The following is a 20689-nucleotide window of genomic DNA, read 5'->3' as shown; positions in this document are numbered from 1 at the left end:
TTTTCAAATGGGTCCTGAGTAGAGCTTTATTTGAAAGACATGGGGCCTATCTACTCCATTGTCAGAGTTAACTTTATCTGTCTTTTAAGTATGTAATGGCTGCCACAGGAGAGATGATGTACAGGTGTTAAAAAAGAAAAAAGAATAAAAGAGGAAATGTGAAGATCTCCATCATTACAAATGTCAAAAAATCAGTGATGATCAATGACTGAGCATTGATCAGTGAAAACTATAGGGACCAAGAGAAGTCAGTCTTTCCACAGATAAAGGCAAAAATGTACAAAAGATTTTTAAGCATCTGCCTGAGATAACTGAAGACTTGGAAAGGAGTTTGTGATAGAACAAGCAGGTAAAAAGTAATGCACAGCTCACCCTGCAGCTGCCTCTGAGTTCTAGAAGTTTATTGCTAGCATTACCTTTTCCACAGTGGACTGACAAAAACCAAGTTGAGAACTTTTCTGATGCAATTTGAGAAAATGATCAAAACAGTAAAATTTTAGTATAAGCAGTGTGGAGATTTGATTAATGAGTTGTCACTTGTATGGGTTCAGATAATGTACTTAAAAAAATCTTAAGAGAAAGTTTTTTTCTGAGCAATTCTAGTGACAGCGAATGCTTCCCTCTGCTCTATTTGCGCTCTTGTGTGCACAACTCAGACAAGTAGAAGGGGAAAAAATCTGAGTTGTGCATGAATCAAGGCTCCAGCAGGAAGAGATCAAAATATTTCTTATGCATCTCTTCCATTTATTCATTGTCTTGGGAAAACGTGTGATACTTTGATTTTCCCATCACAAAAGCCTCTTTGCCTTTGGGGCCTTAAGACACATTTGTATGGTGGAGTGATGGAAAACCCTGGCTGTGTAGCACGCCATACACCTGTCTGCCATGGTCCTGCCAGTGCAGCTCTGCAGTGGGATTCATAGAGCCCTGCAGCTGGATGGAGCCTCCTCCGAGGGGCAGAGCTGGTGACCCTGGGCCAACAGCGTCGTGCTGCCATGATGTGTGTTTCCCTCTCGCGCATGGGAGTGGGATGTGGTTACCTGGACTGGGGCTGGTCTCTTCTATAGCCCCTGTCTCAGTTTAATCTCTGATTTCTGCAGCTGATTTCCTGTGAGCAACCATTTTTTGTGGTAAATAAAAATCACCACAGAAGAGGCTTTTTTCCAATTATTCCTACTAAGAGCTAGTGGTGTCTCACTTTTGATGTTCAGGTTGGCTTACGCAGCACTCTGGCAAGGAAGCAGATGTGTCTCTAGTCTGTTTTCATTGTGAAACATAGTGGTTTTTTTAAATTATAGACAAAGCACACATTTGTATCTAATTATTTTTAGTTAAAGTACCTGAATATTCGAACTACATGTTTAAATACTTCCTATTGTGTTGGGTGGTTCATGGTCACTATCAGTGTTGAATAATTTATTTGATTATAAAATCAATCTATTGAGGTTGATTTTTAAAAATTATGTATTTGTATTTTTCAGTAGACTCTGACAAGAATGCTTGCTATATTTTTTTTTTAAATTGCAGGATTAAAAAATGTTATTTTATATCTGGTTTATGTTTTAAGTGTGTGGTCTGTCAAATGTGCTGTATTAAAAATAAACAAAACAACTTCAGGAGAAATTATGGATAAGATTCTGGTGATAATTGCTAAATTTATTTCAAGATACATCTGCATTATGGGGAGGTTTATAGGCAACAGTATTACCACTGCATTGTATTTCATTGGCTGTGGCAGTAAATGGCGAAATTCTAATATAAAACAAGATTTATTTTTTTTTAAATCACAATTGGTAGACTGTAACTTCATCTTCTATTTTCTTTGCACCTACCTAATCCTAAAATTCAGTACCAGATATTATAGCAATTTGTTATGTTCATTCAGGAATGTTTAGTGATTTGTTAAACTGAGCTGCACTCACTAGGTGAAAATTTAAAGAGTAATTTGTAAGATCCCAGAAGCTTCACCGTGCAAACACAGCACTCTACAGCAGGGCAGAGCTGAGAATGGAAACTAGTTGGACAGCACTGTTCCCCTCCAATCTCTCAGATTTTCTGTAGTGCTCCTCAGCAGTGACTAAGCATTTACTGCTCTAGATTATCTGACAAAGTGTTCACTGTATAAACGAGTGAAAATTTGCAGTATTCTTGCAACATCAGAAGTGACAGATAATTTATGTGCTGTGGTTGTTAACTGAACACGGAGTCAGTATGAGACAATAACCAGAGCAGTTTCTTACCTCTGACAGTGAAATACCAACTTTAAACCTCATTTGGCTTCAGGGTTTCTTCTTAAAATGCTCTGTTAAAACCTAATTGTTAAATATTCTGTGGGACCTCCAGTATCTGTGCCAGTTGGACATTAAGATGAGCCCGCTTGCTTGCTTTCTGCATTAGTATGTTAACTGTGGTGTAGAGAAAATAGGCTGAAAAAGTCAGTTTTCTGGATTGTAATAAACGTGTAATAAACCCTTGCCTGTGTGAGCGTCCTCGGGAGCGGCGAGCCCAGCAGCTTCCACAGTGCCTGCTGCCAGACTGGCGCCGTTCACACTGGGTTGATTCCCACAGTGGCCTCCAAGTGTTTATAGATTCCTCTTGTCCCATCTCACTTTTGTTCCCATGTGGTGTGTGGGTATGGATGCTGAAGACTTCGCAGGCTGGTGGTTGGTGGGGTGTGTGTGCTGGGGAATTCCACCTGAAACAGGTCCTCTTAAGCCAGGTTGGTGTTATGCTGTTGCCAATTTACTGAAGCCGTTTGAGTCCTTTTCAGTTCTTCACAGTGTTTATTGAATTTTTAATCTGCTCCCCCACATGTAAACTTCTTGGAGAGCTGTTGTGCCTGCTTGCTTGCTAGAGCACTGTTAAGCTGTTGTTGATGAGATACAAAGTGAGATGTGTGTGTAGTTGATACATAAGAAAACTGAAGCAAAGAGCAGAAACCAGCTTGGGAATATATGTTAGTTTGCTTTTTGTCAGAGGTTTATAGTTTCCTTTTAATTAACTGCCACAATTATAATATAAATTACTGTCAGATATGTTTTCTTTGCAAAAAGTTGTGTTCTCTGTGAGGCAGTGAGAGTATCTGATGCCTCCAAACGGCCTTTGCCCGTTAAAGCCCAGCAAAACTTCATTCATTGCACTTTTGGGACTGTATAAGCCTGGAGGAGAAACATTGTCATTCAGAATTCTGCTAACCCACAAGGAAAGCACATTCACACTAATGGTTCTACAGTCAATCAGTGACAAAAACCTAGAGGAAGACATACCTGTTTCACTGTTCACTGATCTTGCAATTTGATCAATATTATTTTGAATGAGTCTTTTTTGACTTCATCTACTACATCTCTTTTTACAGCCAGACTGAATGCACACCATAAAACTGTACTGCAGATATAGTGCTAAAAAGGACTGGCTATGGTTTTTACAGGTCTAGGACCATAGTAGAGGCTCAACTTCATTCAGCCACATGGTTTTATCTGATTTTCAAATGAGGTGCCATTACTCTGTGGTGCCCTGAGGGAGTAATAATTGTGATCTCTCTGCTGACTCTTTGAGATGTTGCTGTTTCCTCCAGCAGAATTTCTCAGCATGTACCACAGGTTTTCTGTATGCTCCCAAAGCGTAAAGGAAGCTTTTGGGCATTAAAATTTTGCTTTTGTGTTCACAGTTGTAAAAATACAAGAATGAATATGGATTTAACTTTTATCTGTTACAGGTGGTCTGTGCCAGTGGTTTTGAGGCCCATATCCTGTTGTCCCAGGATGGGGCTGTAGGCAAAGAAGTCCCAGTAAAGCCTGTGCAGTTTGCACAGATGATGGATTGATTTTCTGTGCTTGCCTGTATCTGGATGGATGAAGAGATCCTTCAACTACCCAGTGCCCATGGGATCAGCACCGATATGACTTGGTTGCTCCTGTGAAGAAGAGCTTATGCCAGTGTTTCGTTTCCTGTCTGTTTTCTGCTGCTGCAGTTAAATATAAGTCAACTCGCCAAAGAGAAGGTAGGAATCTTAAATGGAAATACCTATCCTTCTGTGAGTGGGTGTCAGTTCCTTCCAACGAGCGAATGTCGTGCAGTGTAGAGAGCACAGTGGAGGCCAGAGGCTCGTAGCAGAGCGGTTTGTTTATATTCAACTAGTCTGGCATTCCATTCAACTCATGGCTTCCTGTAAGCTGTGTATTATCCAGCAACAGAAATATTTCTGCGCAGAGGGGAAACAAGAGGATGCTGTTCTTAGATTGAGAAGGTTTCAGTTGAGAAGGAGCTCCACAGGTGGTTCAGATCTTATACTTCTGTTATAACAAAATGGCTTTGTAAGGTGTTTAAAATTAGAATGTGTCAAATTAAGTACATTATAGAGGGAACCACATATAGAAGATGCAATATAGCAATATTGATAGTGATTGCTTATTTGGTGGCTTAATAACTAAGTGGCACAGGGAGAAGGTAACTATTATAGCACAGGTATTAGTAGAAGCAATGGAAAAATGTGTGGATGTGGGCAGGAACAGTTTTGTAAGGCTTTTACAGCAAAGAAATAACGGGATTGGGATGCTGCAGTCAAGAATATGCCCATAACTTCACAGGCTGAAAGCAGAGAGGAGAATCATGTAGTTGTAAGCAGAAGACAAAAGGAATCAATCACTTTAGGAAGTGGCTAATACAGTTCTAATTGAAAAAATAAATGCTTGTGAGGTCTCTGCTGCACAAAGATTAACAGAAAGATGCAGACTGGGTCAAGCAGGATGGAAACCTGGCTGAAATATGAGACTACGTTCTCTTGGTCCTGAGTTTTTCATTGACCTGTTGCATGGTTTTCTCATCTGTAAAATGGTGTAGAATGAATACCTGTCTCCTGAAGTGCTATAGTATCTTTACTGCTAAAGCAACTACTTAATAGCAAGCATATGTGACTTCTCAGAGAAGCTAGTGCATCTTCTAAAAAGTTTCTGTTCAGCATCTTGCTAATTCAGCCATAGCAGAGCTAACTTCTTAATTCAGATACTATAAATAGCAGCATTATGGATGAGTAAGAGTGTAACTCTCAGAGAATTAAAAACCATCATTCGAATAATTCCTGTGCTCTACCCTTCATTATGTACAGGCTGTATTCAGAAGGGCCACTTTTTATCTAACACAGGTTGTGACGTATTTGCATTTCACAGAAGTTATTAGTAGGTTTTTAAGGGAGATGTCCTGAGACTTTCTATTTTCTCAATCTCCTAGCAATAAGATTCCATTATGAACTGCAGGTATTCTGAATAGAAAGTCAGTTTTTAAGGAGTGTTTAAAAGAATAAATGGCAGCAGTGCATTTGCAGTGTATGTAACTGCTACCCCGTGTATGAACAGGTAGAGACAAAAGGGACAGTTCTGTAACGTATAAAATGTACTTTACCTTGTAATCTGTTTGTAAGATTTTGTTGGCATTTAAAATACACACAATGATGGGTATCAGTGTGATTGTTTACTTATACATTATTGAATTTTTTTGTTAGGCTTTTTTTTTTGTTGCTGTTGGTTTGGGGTTTTTTTAAATCACTTGGGAAGGAGATTGAAAGCAAACTTTGCAAAACCACAGACTAGATGGTGAACCATTTGTGGACTTCCAGAGCTTACAAAAAATCTAGTTTGAGTCAGTAAATGCTCTTTGTTGTCTGAAGAGAGAACAGAGAGTGCTTTCCTGACCAGCTAATGTTATCCACCCTGTGGTCAGCTGTGGAGAGAGGTAGCAAGTACTCCGATTTGTCTTCTGGAGGAGCTCCTCTGCTGATTCTCCGAGATCCTAATTTAGATACTGAAATTTGTAGTCTGAAGCTAGATGGCATGCATTAGTCTCTGGTTAGTCAAGGTTTTTGGAATTTCTGCATATCTTTTTTATTCAAGGACCAGTTTCATTATTGTCTGAAAGGGACTAATGTTTGTTCCTTCTGATATGAAGAGGGGGTGATGATTCACTGTCAAGACATTCAGACCCAAACAGCTCTACCTGTTACACTTGTAGCTATTTTGTCTCAGGAAAGTTTTTTCTGTTGATGTAACCCTATTTTCTCATGAGTAAACATTTTGGTCACAAATTTTACAAAATTCAGTGCATAGGATACTGTAAATAATTATGCAGATTGTAAAACATAACTTAATTGCATAAATCCTTTGAACTACCTAGTGTAGTATTTTGTTTAAAAGTGTTCATCCTTTTTTTCTGATATTTTCCTTACATGAATCCAAAAGCTGGTGGTTGTGTAGCAGGTTTTTTTTTTTCTTTGAGCAGTTACACTCTGAATTCAGAAATAGTAAAGAACTCGAACCTTCAAGGTTCATCATTACAAGTATACTCTTAGGGAGAAAAGCAAAAACTAATAACTGATTATTTTAAGCCCCTCAAAATTTGGATGTTCTTTGAATAAATTTTGAATATTAGCACTAGAAAAGCAAAATTCAAGCCAGAATAGCAATGCTAGATGTGTCCATATGCCATGTTGAGACCTAAGAAATAACCTAGGTTTTAGAGGGGATTTTCAGTCCTCTCCATTGCACAACATTACATCCTAAGGTTGAGAGAAACTCACAAAACATCAGCAGCTTTTTTAAAGTGCAATTATGTTCAACAGTTTTTCTCTGATTGTGCAGTGTGAGTGTTCCTTTTACACTCTATAACTTCAGTGGTATTTTTTTTTTCACTTTTATTTCACACTCAGATTCATCAAAAGGGACCCCAGTGTTGCCCTGGTTCACTTTCAAAGCCACTTGTTTAATGTAGGCATGAAATTAAGCCAATAATACAATTAAATTTGTCTTTGTCTCTTTAAAATAATGCTCTTGCCTAGAGCTGTTTTCTTCTAGTATCATATGCCTGTACCCATTCTTTCTTCCTGCCCCCTTCTTTGTAACATAGGGACAGGTACCTTTAGTTTCCAAGGTCACTTTATGTCGCTATCTTCTTTCTTGGTGTAAAATCACTTGACTTATCCATCGTTTCTCTGTCAGTCAATGAGTGCATTACTTCTAATGATCTGTGTATTGAAACCCAAAAATTCACTTAGATCATAAACTTCCTTTTTACTCTGATAATTCTCAATTTATTGGTTATTCTTAGATAATATTAAAATAGTTTATTGGGAACTTACAAAGTGAAAGAATGTGCTCCTATTCAATACTTTCATTTAGAGCAATTCTGGGAAAAAAATATGATCAGCTCTTACTAATGCTTGTTTAAGTCTCACAAGCCTAACTTCAGTTAGTGAGATTTCCTGATTGCTTCTACAGTGGAGCCTGGCCGTGCTTCTTGGTTAGGCTAGAAAGCCAGCTTCAAAAGCAGGGCACTAAAATTAAGTTGTGTGCATGTACTCATTGAGTCAGTATCTGGTATGCTACAGGTGGCATAGGCATGCAAAATTGATATCAGATAATTTAAATTTAATTGCACTGTCAGCACATGCTGTTTTGCAGTCAGCTGATGCTTGTCTCCTACACTTAAGACCAGAGGCTTGGTGTTCCTTCCCCCTCTATTTCTCCTGTTCTGCACAGCTAAATGCACATATTAATACGCTGGTATCTGGTTAAAATAAATTATAGCATGATATTTCAGAGAAAAGTATTTGTCTCTAAGATGTCAATAAAATGAAATTACATCCTTCCCATTCTAGCTTTTCTTAAGCTGAGGATTTCCTGTGTTCTTTCAGTGGTGCTTTTAATGGGCTTGGAGTTCATCATCTTATTTTGTTGGGGATAATCTCCATATGGTGAAGGTGCTGCCAGCTCTACCAGAAGGGCATTGTTATTCCTTAGTAGCTTGGAGATTCTGAACAGAGTAGTGACCGATGAATTTTAGGAATTGCAAACAGTTAAATCCCTGTTTCCAAAATTATGATTTTTTTTCATAAATAAGAATATTGCTTGCAATGCATTGTAATTTTTGAAGCTATAAACAGAGTATGTGCTCTCTCTGTCAACATGAATCCTCCTGTGGTTAGTGTATTAAATGAGCATGAAAATGGACACCTTCAGTGTGAATGCACTGGAATTAAATTCATAACACATTACCATGATTGTAAAGATATTGCTAAAGAAGTTTTTATCATTTTATATTTGAGGAGTATTTAAAAAAGTATAATTGAACCAACAACCATGGCATGATTTTAGGAATGTGTGATAACTAAAGGTCTGATTGCATTCATCCAAAAAGATTCTACCCAAATCCCTGAAGGCCTAATAAATTAATGTCTGCCTAAATCAGGTTATAATGAGTCATAATTTATTATAATGGGGTTTTTTGTGTAAAGGGAAACCTCTTTAAACATCAGGGGTTTGTACCAATATTTAGAAAAATGCTATTTTTTTATTGTTACATATTGTGCTTCCCATCCTTGTCTTCTCTTTCATTCATTTGTTCTGTAATGTCAGCTTGTTGATATTAGTGAGCTATTAGAGGTGAACTATTCATATATTCTGAATATTAAATAACTGTAAGTTGTTCCTAAATTTTTACTCTCCTGTTAAACCAAAAGTACTGTTGGCATGAAAGGAAGCTCTTTTAAAATCACCAGGGAAGTTCCTACTGCTGTTAGCAGGCACTAGCTCCTTTACGTGGTATTTAGTGGCTCCATTTAATAGAGTTGTTGGCTGAACTGAAGTCATCCCTCCATCAGAATGACAACAGGAAAAACTAGATGACAGGCTGGCATTTCCCACCAAATGCAGCTGGGAGATGCCCCAGAGGAAGACCCCATCAAGATGTGAGTGGCCACAGAGTTCTCTGCATTGTGCAGAGTGGGTATCAGCAACTTTGATTGGTTGGAGGGACATGGCACGTGGAGTCCAAAACCACCAACAGCACAAAGACTTCAAACAGGGCAAGGAGAAACAAAACAAAACCCACAAAAACCCAGCGCCTGCAAAAGAGGTTTTAAGGTGGGTGCTGTTCTGTATGCACACATTCGTGTGCCTCATTGCACGCTAACAAGCAGCTGTGTGTAGGCTGAAGGGCTGAAATGGGTGAAGGGTTTATGCAGTGAGTCTGGGCTGAGCACCCTAAGCTCTGCCTTGAAAATTCTGTAGACTAGATACAGTCTATTTCTTGGGATAAACCCCAAATTTTAAAGAGTTTCAGGCTCCTTAGTCAGCAAAGGTGAACAGTGTTATGATACTCCATATACACGTGTTTTTTCAGCATCCTCTCTCCCTATAGTGGGCATACCTGAAAGCACATTTCTTTGGCAATGAAAATCATGGCTAAAAAGAGTACTTCAGAACACTTATTGAGCAGTCATAAACCTCCCTTAGACAGCTTTTTAAAAAGAGGTGGAATTTTACAATCTGGGATATTAAAAAGAAGTTTGGAAATAATAGTATTGCTATGTGGAATGTCAGAATGGTAAAATAATGAATGTTGTGGTGAGAGAAGAGAATTATCTCAGCTTTCTCAGTTTGGATCCAACTAAATCTATCAAGATAAGTGATAGGTGATTTATACTAACAAGGAATTGTCTGAGAGGAAAAGAGAATTGAAAGAGAATTGAATTGAGATAGACATGAGTGAGGGGAATGAGACACTTGAATTTCTCCAATGTGTCTAACCATGTCATTGTATAGACAACAGCTGAGGGAGCGAGAAGAAATCGCTGATCAAGCAGAGGCAACTACCAAACAGTAACCAGGAAAAACTGGGGAGAAATTAATTTAAGCATTCTGGACAAACCTGGGTCATTAGGAATGTACCTTAAAAGCAATTTATTCCACTGACTGTCCTAAACTGCCAGTTGCATATTTACTAAAATACATTTATTGTTATATCTCAAAATCATGACTAATAAAAATACATCTGAGGCATGCTGGCAGCTGGTGTAAGAGGATGGCTAGCAGAGCGCTGGTGCCTCCGAGGGAGCATGGTGAGCAGGGCAGGGAGCATGTAGGATTCTCTCCAACACTTTGCCCGTGTTTTGGCCCTATTGTATGGTGTCACTGGAGCCATGCAGCTCAGCAACTCTGTGGTCTCAGAAGTGAGTTGTCCCTGTTGTCTGTACTTACCTCAGTCAAATTCCCTTTTAATATTTGTTTGGACTGCTGATGCTTACACTGCACACAGCTTGGAGCACAGGGACCCTTCCTGAGGCAAAAGGCCTTGACTGTTAACTTCTGCTCTTGGAAAAGGAGATTTTGTTCCAAGAAACAAAATGCTGCACTAATGGCTCAAGTCTAAATAAAGCACATGCACCTCCTCAGGCTGGGCCTGTTGCAAGGCTCAAGGGAGTCCTGCAAGGCAGAGAGAAGCAAAGAGGGGAGCCCAGAGAGGCAAACATCCTACAAGACGCTTCCAGTCTGTGGCTGCTTGGGTAGCTGGAAACAAGGCAGTTGTGTTGCTGGGACGCAACACATCATGGGATGAAAAGAGATGTATGCCAGGAGAAGACCGCCAGGCCACCTGCCCACTGGTGGTGGGGAGATGACAGAGTACCCTCAACAGGGGACTCTGAGCAAGGATAAGGGACAAGGGAGTTGACTACTCAGCAGGAGGGCTCATGGGGCTGTCAGCCAACCTATAGTCATGTCAGTGGCTTTAGGATGTGTTTGCCAACCTGAAATACATTAGGAAGGGTGACTTAACTATGAGATTTGTTTAGATTTTCACACTTTCTTTTTATGAGACACAATGAATATTCTGCTTGTTGAGAGGTTAAATATAAAAGCTTTTCTCTGGTGCAGCTGCCATTTGTGCTGTTGCAGAGTACCCTTCTTTTTTGTGCTGATTTTTTTTACATGAAAAATTCATTATTTCAGACCAACTGCTCTTTTTTTCCTCCTTTATCATTTTTTAAATAATCTTTGAAATTCTAGAATAAAAAGCTGGAAAGAAGTGACAGAGCAGAACAGATCCAGTTCGTACACTTTGGTTCCAGCATTGCATAATTACATCTTCTGCAAACTTAATTAAATCTTCTTTTAGTGCTGTTCAGACCTGTCTGCAGCTTTCCATTTGGTTATATAATAAACCTGTATCGTTGTTTAATTACATCAACTACGTTTGTTGGCTGAGCTGACATCAGGTTGCTTACTTGAAGACACAGCATTAAAAGAGAAAGCAAGCATTTATTCTCATTGTCTTTGCTGCATGTTTTGATGTGTGTACTGTTCACCTGCACTTATCTGGTCAAGGTTGCTAGGTAATTATTGCAATTTAAGGCCCATTTAATTAGAACTTCTTACATTTATTTTAATAAGAAGTCCAAAGAGTGTGTATTTCTCCAGTCTGTAGGATTAATTCTTTTTATGGTAACAAGGGAAATTCTCTTTTCAGTAATGATGGTTCCATTCTGGTAATTTACGTAGCCTAATCGGAGTATTTCTTGTCATGGTCCTTAAAAATAACTTCTTGGGTGCATTGCCAGTGCATTCTTATGCCATTTACCCATACAATTTGTCTTATTGATGCCATTCTTCTATGAATCTGTAAGTATTAAAAATTCTGACAGTCATTCTATAGATTCTGTTAAATGTTAAAACCATCTGGGAATGTCTTAATCATTTAGTCTTGCGCAAACATCAGATGCAGAGTGATAGCGGTAAATTCCATCTTCAGCTTATGCTGCACCTACTAATGCTTTAGCCCCTTTGAAAGCCATCTGAATTTTTTAAATGTTTAAGATGATTATAAGGAAAGCTGACAGGTTTAGGGCCTAGAAGTTGGTGCAAGTATGTATTTAACATTCATACTTAGGGTGTTTTATAAGAAACAGCAAGAGTAGATATGCAATTTGTACCCTTATGCATTGGTTACTGAATCGCCATATGTTTTGCATGTTTAAAAGGAGAGAGAGCTGTACTGCCTGGGTAGCTGCCGTTTTATATTTACATGGAGCTTACAGTGAAGAAAATGCATTTTTCTGCCCTCTGGAAGAGCTATTTTATATCCATTTGCAGTTTGCTTGTTATCTGCAGAAGCTGGAAGACAGTAAATGCTGCATAAAACGCATAGTGTCTGTACTAAACTATAATAAATACTCAGATTCTAGTGTTTTCTAAAGATTTGGATGCTTAGCAGCTTAACTGAAGCAGAACAAGAAGCAGCTTATTTTGCACTCAGAGGGTCTCCAAAAGATTGTTGTCTTTTGAGTCTAATGCATGAGCATCTCCCAGATTCTTATCCAGAGGGGTTGGAGGTGTCACCTGGGCAGCAGGATGCCAAGCAACATGGGGAAAAGCACATGGACTTGGCACGTGGGCTGCAAGGCTGAGAAGCTTGTAGAGGAGGCTGGGCACCATGGGCATGGGGCAGGCTGAGCCCCACGTTTCCAGGAAAGCAGGGGAGGCAGACAGTTTCCTTCCACTGCTTGTCCCACCTTTACAAGAGATGTCCCTGGACAAAGGGACATCTTTTGTACCCCCATACACCAACTGTATGTTCACAGTTGGTTTATACTTGGGTTCATGTGGTCATTCCTGCAGAAGATGTTCTAGGGCTGGTTTGTTTGTTTATTTTTGAGGGATCTCACTGAAAGCATTTCATTACTCCAGGTATCCTCTAGTCACTGATGGCACCCACTTTTCCTTCAGAAGGGTCCTCCACGGGGCACTGACTGTAAGACACATAATTTCCCCTCTTTAGAATACAGTGGGTTGTGTTTACCAACTCTGGGCTAGCAGTGGGAGTGAAAGCCTGCATGCTGGCTCTGTCCCATTGTGGTCCTTCAGACCCATCATGGATCTGCCACTGACAGGTCCCTGGGGACAGACGTGATTCACTGGGAGTTCGGAGCATCCCCTCTCAGTGCCTGAGCCACTGTGTTCCCTCAACTGTGCTAACTCTGGCTTTGTTTCTGCTCAGAGCCAAATGAAGTGGGCACACTGAAGAATAAAGTTTTCAATTTTTAAGGCAGCTTTTACTGATTTTGCTCTGAACATACAGAATGAACCCAAGCAGCTTTCAGAGTGGAGTATAAAAATAACAAGAGCTGAGTTTCAATGCCTGTTGACCATAGCTGACTAGACCAGCTATTGTATTCATCTTTGCTATTCTTTTTTTCCCCTCACCTTTCTCCCTATTTTCAACCAAATGTATAATCCACTCCAAAACAAATAGTGTGGTAGATCCAGTAGAGTACTACTAAATTTCTAGCTGCCTGTGCTGATCCTCCGGCCAAAGAAGCCATGTGGGGTGAGAGGCTGTGGGCTCCTCTGCATGCAGGCAGTCATGGAAGAGGTGTGCTGCCAGGACAGATGGGATGTGATAGTGCCAAACCTGAAATGCCCCTCACAAAATAGCAGCATCTCCTGGAGTTGTGATGATTTTAATGATTTTTAACTTGAAATTTGCATCCCATGATTGCAGATCTATTTCACTCAAGTGGGTCCTTCACAGTATTTTACTTGTGTTTCACCTGGCCCTGCCTCTGTCCATGACAAAATGAGAATGTAGATTGAAATTATAGCCCAAATAATCTGCAGAGGTGAAAAAGGGTGTCTGTATATACTGCTACATACATCCTATGTACAGCTGGCCTTGAAGCTTTGAATCATCTTGATTCAAACAAGATCTGGATCACCTTGTAGCTGTATTTTCTAGTCTTACCTAATACTGTCTGCTAGAGAAAATAGTAAGAAGCTCTGCTAGCATACACACTCATTACATGTATCTTGAGCAAAGATCAAGGGAACTATTTAGTATTTGGCTGGTAATTGTTCAAGTCATAGGACACCATTTTCTTGAAAATACACAGAAGAGAGAAATTAAAAATAGCCATAATAAATTTTTCATTTCAAGGAAATTAATATGCTAGCTACAAAAATAATCACTCTAGAATGCAAATATGGCTAGAATGGTTTAACTGGTTAGATCTGCTGTATTGATACTAAATATTTATGGAAGTATAGGTTGCCATAAATGTTAGCCTTGGATACCCAGCTTCTTCCACTCTAATTCTACATGCATTTGGTAAATATAAATTGTGCTATATCCTACAAACATTTCTAGACTCTAATCTTATTTTTATTTTGACCTGGATGCTTATTCTGTTTATCCTTGTAATTCTCCAAGGTATAACTACTGTTTCATCTCTTATACAAATAGACAAATTGCTTATTGCCAAGAAGAAAGCCTTCAAATATTTAGCAAAATCCTATTACAACTGCAGAAATAGAACAGGAAAAACTTTGGAAATCAAAATGCTGACTAAATAAAGTTTGTTTTAAGGAATGTGTGTGATGAATTAAAATTTTGTCTCACGTATGTGTTGTGAGTATAATGGTCCTTTGTGCTTCATTTATGCTACAGCCCATTTATGCTACAGAGAGTCACTCTATTTAATTTTCCTCTTTCTCAGCTGCTCTCCCATGTTTAAATTGCTTTTGAAAACTTTCATTTCAAAACCATCCAGGCAGTTATCTTTGCAAATACTTAAGAAAAGTTACCAATGTTTCTAATTGTAATCAGTTGCAGTAATTAATATTGGAAATTCCAATTAATATTGGAAATCTCATGTTAAATGGTTTGGATTGGATTGACCTCGGATGAAAGAACATTGTGGTTCATCAAACAGATATCAACTGTTCTACACATAGACGTGTCCAGTTTTACTCCATTCAGGAAAGGCTAAGTAGGTTTATTTCTGCAAACATATTCCTCACCTGCTTTATTACATAGCACTAATAATCCTGTGCTGGTGGGAAATGCCAGTGGGTGTCACAGTGTGGCTCCTGTGCCACCGGGGGTAAAGCTGTTCTGCAACAGAGCCCTTCAAATGAGCCCCACTCCGGTCTTTGCCTCTACAGAGATGGCAGTGACATCTTCAGACACTTTAAAGGCTAAGAGTAAAATTATTTGCTTTACTGGTAGCTGAAGAACCTACTACTGAACAGTAGTATTACAGATGGTTATCATCTATGTAACAAACTAGCTGATGATAATTAATTTGATCAGTATCCTTTAGGAAAAGAGTGTTCACTGATTCACTGAGTATTCACTGTTCTTTGAATTCTGGCTGTTAGGAATAACAGGAAAGCTGTTAAAATGTGCAAGTTCTGGGCTTTTCAGTTATAATGATATCAAGAAAAAGATGTGTGGGTTGGGAATTTAAGTGGGCGATTAATTAAATTAGGAATTGCTGTATAATGTTATTCCTTAGAAAGCTTCTCTTCCTAGTAGCAAGTATTCAGTGACACTCACAATAAGGTTATATGGAAAATGTTTTGCTCTATTGGCTACCTTGGTTTTAGCCTCCTTGGATTCAGAACTCTGTATTTTAAATTCACAAATGTATCTCTCAACAGTGGCAGAAGATTCCTCCCCCAGACTGTAAAATCTAAGGCTAGAAACAGGAAAGTGTTCACAGCAGTGCTCTCAGAACTTGATCTTTCAGCAGTTCACCTGTGGATTTGTTTAAATTTTTTGCCAGGGACTCTGAGTGATGTGTCACTTATTACCATAGGAATCATGGTCACCTGAAGTGCTTATGGAGCTGGGTACATTAACAATTCATCTGCCTGAAAGCAAAACAAATGTTTCTTTTATTGCATAGGAAAGAGCTCTATATATTTATAAATATTCAGCTTAGTACAAGGAACCAAATTCAGGAATCTCCTGTGCTAAACGCCTTTGCGCTTCAATTATGGTAGTCATTCAAGTCTCTGTTTCTCCAGCTGTAGGGTGCTACACCACTTCTTGAGGACAACAGGAGCATGCTAAAGGAACTGGAAAGTAGTAGAAGTGTTCAAAATATTCTACGAACTATCTCAGACTTTGCAAGCAGCTAGAAAGAGGGAGCCAGAAGGGGGGTTGTATTTTCAGTAAGTCTGAGAAATACCGATGCAAGGAATTCTTAAGCAGTTCTGTTCCTTTTTATATTCAGATTGTTAAACAAGGGTATTTGAACTTCTTTCTGTGCATGGAAAAACACAGAGGGAGTCTGCTGGATATTTCTATTCTAATTTGAAAGAGTATAGTATATCAGGGGAATATGTGGGAAAGCAATATTATGAAAGTATGTAATCTATTTTTAGCTAACCTTTAATGTACTGTAGTATGTGAAAATGAGTGAAAAAGTAATAGCAGCACTCCCTGAATCACTTTAACATCAACACTGACTTGCATGCTTTGAAATTGCACATTCTGCCTCATCCACATTCTGCCTCTTTCCTTGTCTGTAGCAGTAATAAATGCCTGGGTAATACCTATTGATGCAGATGATGGTGCTGGCACTTTTACCTTTCAGTAATGTTCCCTTTCAAGCTGTGTTTTTATGCTGATGCTTCGCTTCGCCAAAATTCATTCCTTTGGTATATTTTATATGAAAGATGCCAAATACTTGCCATTTTCCCTGTGTTACATTTACCTGGCTTTATTCTACTCTATTCTTGCAAGTAAATGATATCGTGGATTGCTGTGGCTGCAGGGGTTAACTGATGTTCGCGAAGGGGAAAATTTAGCCTTCTCGGGTTTATTTTGAATTATTGGTTTCTGTTTGAATTATACTTGTGGCAGACCTCGAGCTAAGATGAACACCTTTTTTTTTTTCTTGTGGCAATATCAAGAATTACTTTTCTGGATTTGCAGTGCATCTGGGAAGTCCTGCATTAGGGTTTCATTTATCTGTTCATGCAAGCTCTCTGCCACCTTCATGTGTTTCTAGAGCTCTCAGCTCTGCCAGTGATGAATTTCTAGCTACAATGGGTTCATTTCTATCTCCTCTGATCAATTCAACATCTTTTCTATTGGGAATAGGAGATGGATAAGAACTTCTGGTATGTGAGAAGTTCATATACCAGAAGCAGTTCAGTAGAGTTAATCTTTAAAAAGTACATAAACAAAGTGGGAGGAGGGGAAGAGACAGGGATTACTCTGGAAAGCCTCGCAGATTATACATCTGCCCCTGTAATTCAAACTGGGATTTAATACAGAAGTAGTGAAGTTGATTGAGTAACTTAATAGTGGCAGAATAATCTCCTCTTTCAGTGGGAAGTGTCTTTGAAACCCTCCCTCGCTAACCACCCCCTCACCCTGACATGTTTGAATGCTGCTTACTGTACTTGCCAAATATAAAATTAAACACCTGCATGGTTGTTATGCACAGCTGTACCCATCTGCTGAGCATGCCACTTGCCATTTGCTTTGATTAAGCACAGGTTAAGAGAGGCTTTAATTAAAGAAAGTCCGCAACACAATTAAGCATCTACATCTTCAGCATCTTTCCTTGATTATACATTTTTCTACTTTTCCTCTTGCAAAAGATGAAGTATTGGTTCTGGAAGGGATGGAATTTAATAATAGTGATAATTATTTTCCAGCTTAAATGGAGAGCATCTAGACAGCATGCTTAGACTGATTGTGATTTGGTGAACTAGCGGTTCCTCGTCAATGTGTGGTGTGGGGCCCACAACCTGCTTGTGACAGGCAGGCACTGTTTGCAGTGCCATTGTGTAGTACAGTCATGTCACGCTGTCCCTACATAGAAAGGTAATCGTTGTCTTGAAAGTCTGGTTATCTGTTATTAGGATAGGAAGTACATTAAGAAGCATTCCATGGAAAGGCACATTAGCCAAGAAAGGCTTTAATAGAACTGTGTCATAACAGGGACACTTCCCACTGAATTCAAGATAACTCAACAGTATTGCAGGGTTGCACCTTTTAATGGCACTTGAAGGCACTGAGGCCAGTGACCTTGGTCTAATCCCAAATTATTAGTGTGTGCTCTTGAGTCACAAACATCTTTTCTTCAAATTGTTTTGAGTCAGTAAATTTGCATCTTAAAAAGAACTAACTATATTGAAGTACACGGTGATAAAATGCATTCAATAATTACTGTGTATAGTTAATGCAGATATTTCCATAGCATCTTTAGCCTGATTGCAGTTTCTGCCCATGGTTTGTAGTTTGCAGTAAGAGAAGTGATCAGTGATGTGTTTAAACAAAGGCAAAGCATCTCTTATATGTGCATATTATTATGAAACTCTGTGGGATCCGGGGACATATGGTCTAGCTTCCTGTTAACATCCTGAAGTTTACAAACAAAGGAAAAGTGAATGACAATTAATTAGTGCCTTTAATCTTCAAAGGATTCTGATTGGTTCTTGGTGGTGGTTCTTCTTGAGGGGAAAACCAGAGGACCTCTTTGGAGTGGAACTGTGAAACTTAAAGTACCCATATTACCACTCACTTGCTCTGTTATTCCCAAAAATGTGTAATAAATGTACCCGGATTGCACCAGAAAATTGCTGATAAGTAGTTGTGGGTGAATTTAAGCTTCATGTGTTATTTTGCTTGTTTGAGAAATATTAGGGAACATCTGCAGTTAGAAGGTATGTCCAGAGTCATTTGCTGGCTAATTCAGGGCTGTTCATCCAGTTTTCCAAAGGCAATAAAGTGGTACAAAGAACTCCAGGAGAGCACTTAAACAAAACAAGGCTGAAGCTTTGCACTGAGACGGTGCTCAGAATAAAGGTACAATGTATTAATAGAACAAGCCTTACTAGGATCACAGAGAAGAGACAGACTTACTTTTCAGTTGAATGGCAGCCAATTTTTGAATTAATGTCATATTGAGATATGTTGCCTTACATTTGAAATGTATTGATCTTTACCTCTTTGTCTTCTGACATTTATTTTCCAGCTTAGCTTGAGTGCATTCTGAATATTTTTTTTCCTCTTCCTCACACGTTTTCATATTCAGGTCTATAAGACAGAAGATTAGGGTGAAAGTAGGAAAGAAATGGTCTTGCAAGAACCTTTCTGTAAAACCTAGGCTATATAGACCTCTAGAATTTTTTGTATTTATTAAAATTTTCTCTGGCCATTTCTTTTCCAGAAATCTCCGACTTTTTTTGGATGAGTGAGAAAGTACTTTTTTCAAATCCTGCAATAAGCATTATGAAGTATGTTAAAGTTATGTATATTCCTCATCTATCAAAGTTGTAAGTGATCCTTTCCTCAGTCACTCTTGATATTTTCTTAGAATTTCAGGTTGAGTTGATGCTGTAATCAATGTTGTCCTTCTGACCTTTTCAGCCTATTGAAATAACGCTTTTGGAATGTTTAATGGTTTTATTAACACTGATTGGCATTTACGAATGTGTGGCTTTGTCAGACTCAAAAAAAAAAATCCTATTTTACATCAAAATGAAATGAAGACTTTTTTTTTTTTTCCTTCCTATTCATTTCTCTCTGTTCTGGGAACTTGCAGAGACAAGGAATAGACAGGTTCAAGTGTCCGTGCTGAAGAACACAGGAGGGTGAGGGCAGTGTTTGATCTCAGGTATCTCTTATCTTAGGAAGCCCAGGGAACTTGTGGGTATTGCAAGATCTTATTCTGACTGAAAGGAAATATTTCTATGTGAGACCATCAAAATTTATGGTCTTCTAAGGATTCCTTTTTGATTAATCTGCCTCTTCCAGCTAAAAGAAACCATTTTGCCACAAGCTTCTGGGCTGGTATTGGTGAAGATTCAGCCATGCATGAGGAGAGCCAGATGAACTGGACTGTTCCCACTGACAGCCAGTCAGAGGTGCCAGGAGAAGTTGTTGGGCAGCAAATTCAGTGCCACATTGGGTGTTCAGCAGGAGTACTGTGGGTATGATCCCATTACCTGTGGTGCCCAGAGGGTTGCCTGGCACAGCAGGGAGCCTGCGTGCATAGTTCCCTGGCTGCAAAGATGAAACAAGGGTCCAAAACCCTGTGAGACCATGTCAGGTTGCTGTTTGCCAGTTTCTCAGTTACCTTCCTGAAAAAAAAAGCTGACCTGTAAGTGGTATCTCAGTCTCTAGTGTGAATAAGAGACTCCTTAGAGCTAGACAGGCTGTGGTTCCTTTCAGAAAGGGCTTTAGATCTTCTTCAAGGCAAATGTTGATGGATCTCATAGCTGTTTAGTACTTGTTATAAACTTCACTTTTCTCAATAATCTGGAGAGAAACATACCCTGCAACTGCAAATGGCTACATATATCAATGAAATGATTTATTTTTAAAAATGACATTAGAATATCAATCAAGATGACAAGTTTTACAAAACTGACCTTTTTAAGCCAGAGAGAGCAGGGTGAAAGTCACTTTGCATTCTGATTAATACTGGTAAACTGCAGTGCAGGTACTTCAGCCACTTTAACAATGTGGGCATAAATGATATGTGGTGTGATTTAGATGATAACCAGAAAAGTCAGTCTGTTCATTCCATCCAGCCTTAAAGCTCTATAGACTGACCTCAGAATTGAGGTTAAAAAAAATCCCTAATGTTTGCACCTAATAATAATGTGATGTTACTGTGTTCTCTGAAAACACATTGCAAGTTTATAGGACTTTATAGTGATTTCATATTGATTTAGCATCAGAGGTTATCAAAATAACATTATAGGAAAAACCCAAAGGTTATGTCCTTTCGGCAAGCCAGAGTCTGAATTTGCTTCTTTATCTTACTGCCATCCACTAGCAAAATCCTGTCCTAGATTTTTGCTGGTTTAAATGCTTTCAAAAACAATGGTGTGAAATGATCCAGATTAGGAAAGAAGTCAGTCTAGAATTTATAGTAAGGTGGCGGTAAGAAACTGCCTAGCTAGAATCAGCAAGTTAATTAGGCTGTGCCCAAAGCTGGTACAACTGATGAGGTGAAACTACAGGCTGCAGCTGAGTTTATGCAATTTATCATCAGTTAACAAAATTGTTCTGTGCTGCCAGTGACGTCACTCAGTAGTCCAGAGTGCTCGGCTGCCTGAGT

This window comes from Gallinula chloropus (assembly GCF_964237585.1).
Source record: "Gallinula chloropus genome assembly, chromosome: 13".
Lineage (NCBI taxonomy): Eukaryota > Metazoa > Chordata > Aves > Gruiformes > Rallidae > Gallinula > Gallinula chloropus.
Note: the sequence above shows the minus strand (reverse complement) of the source record.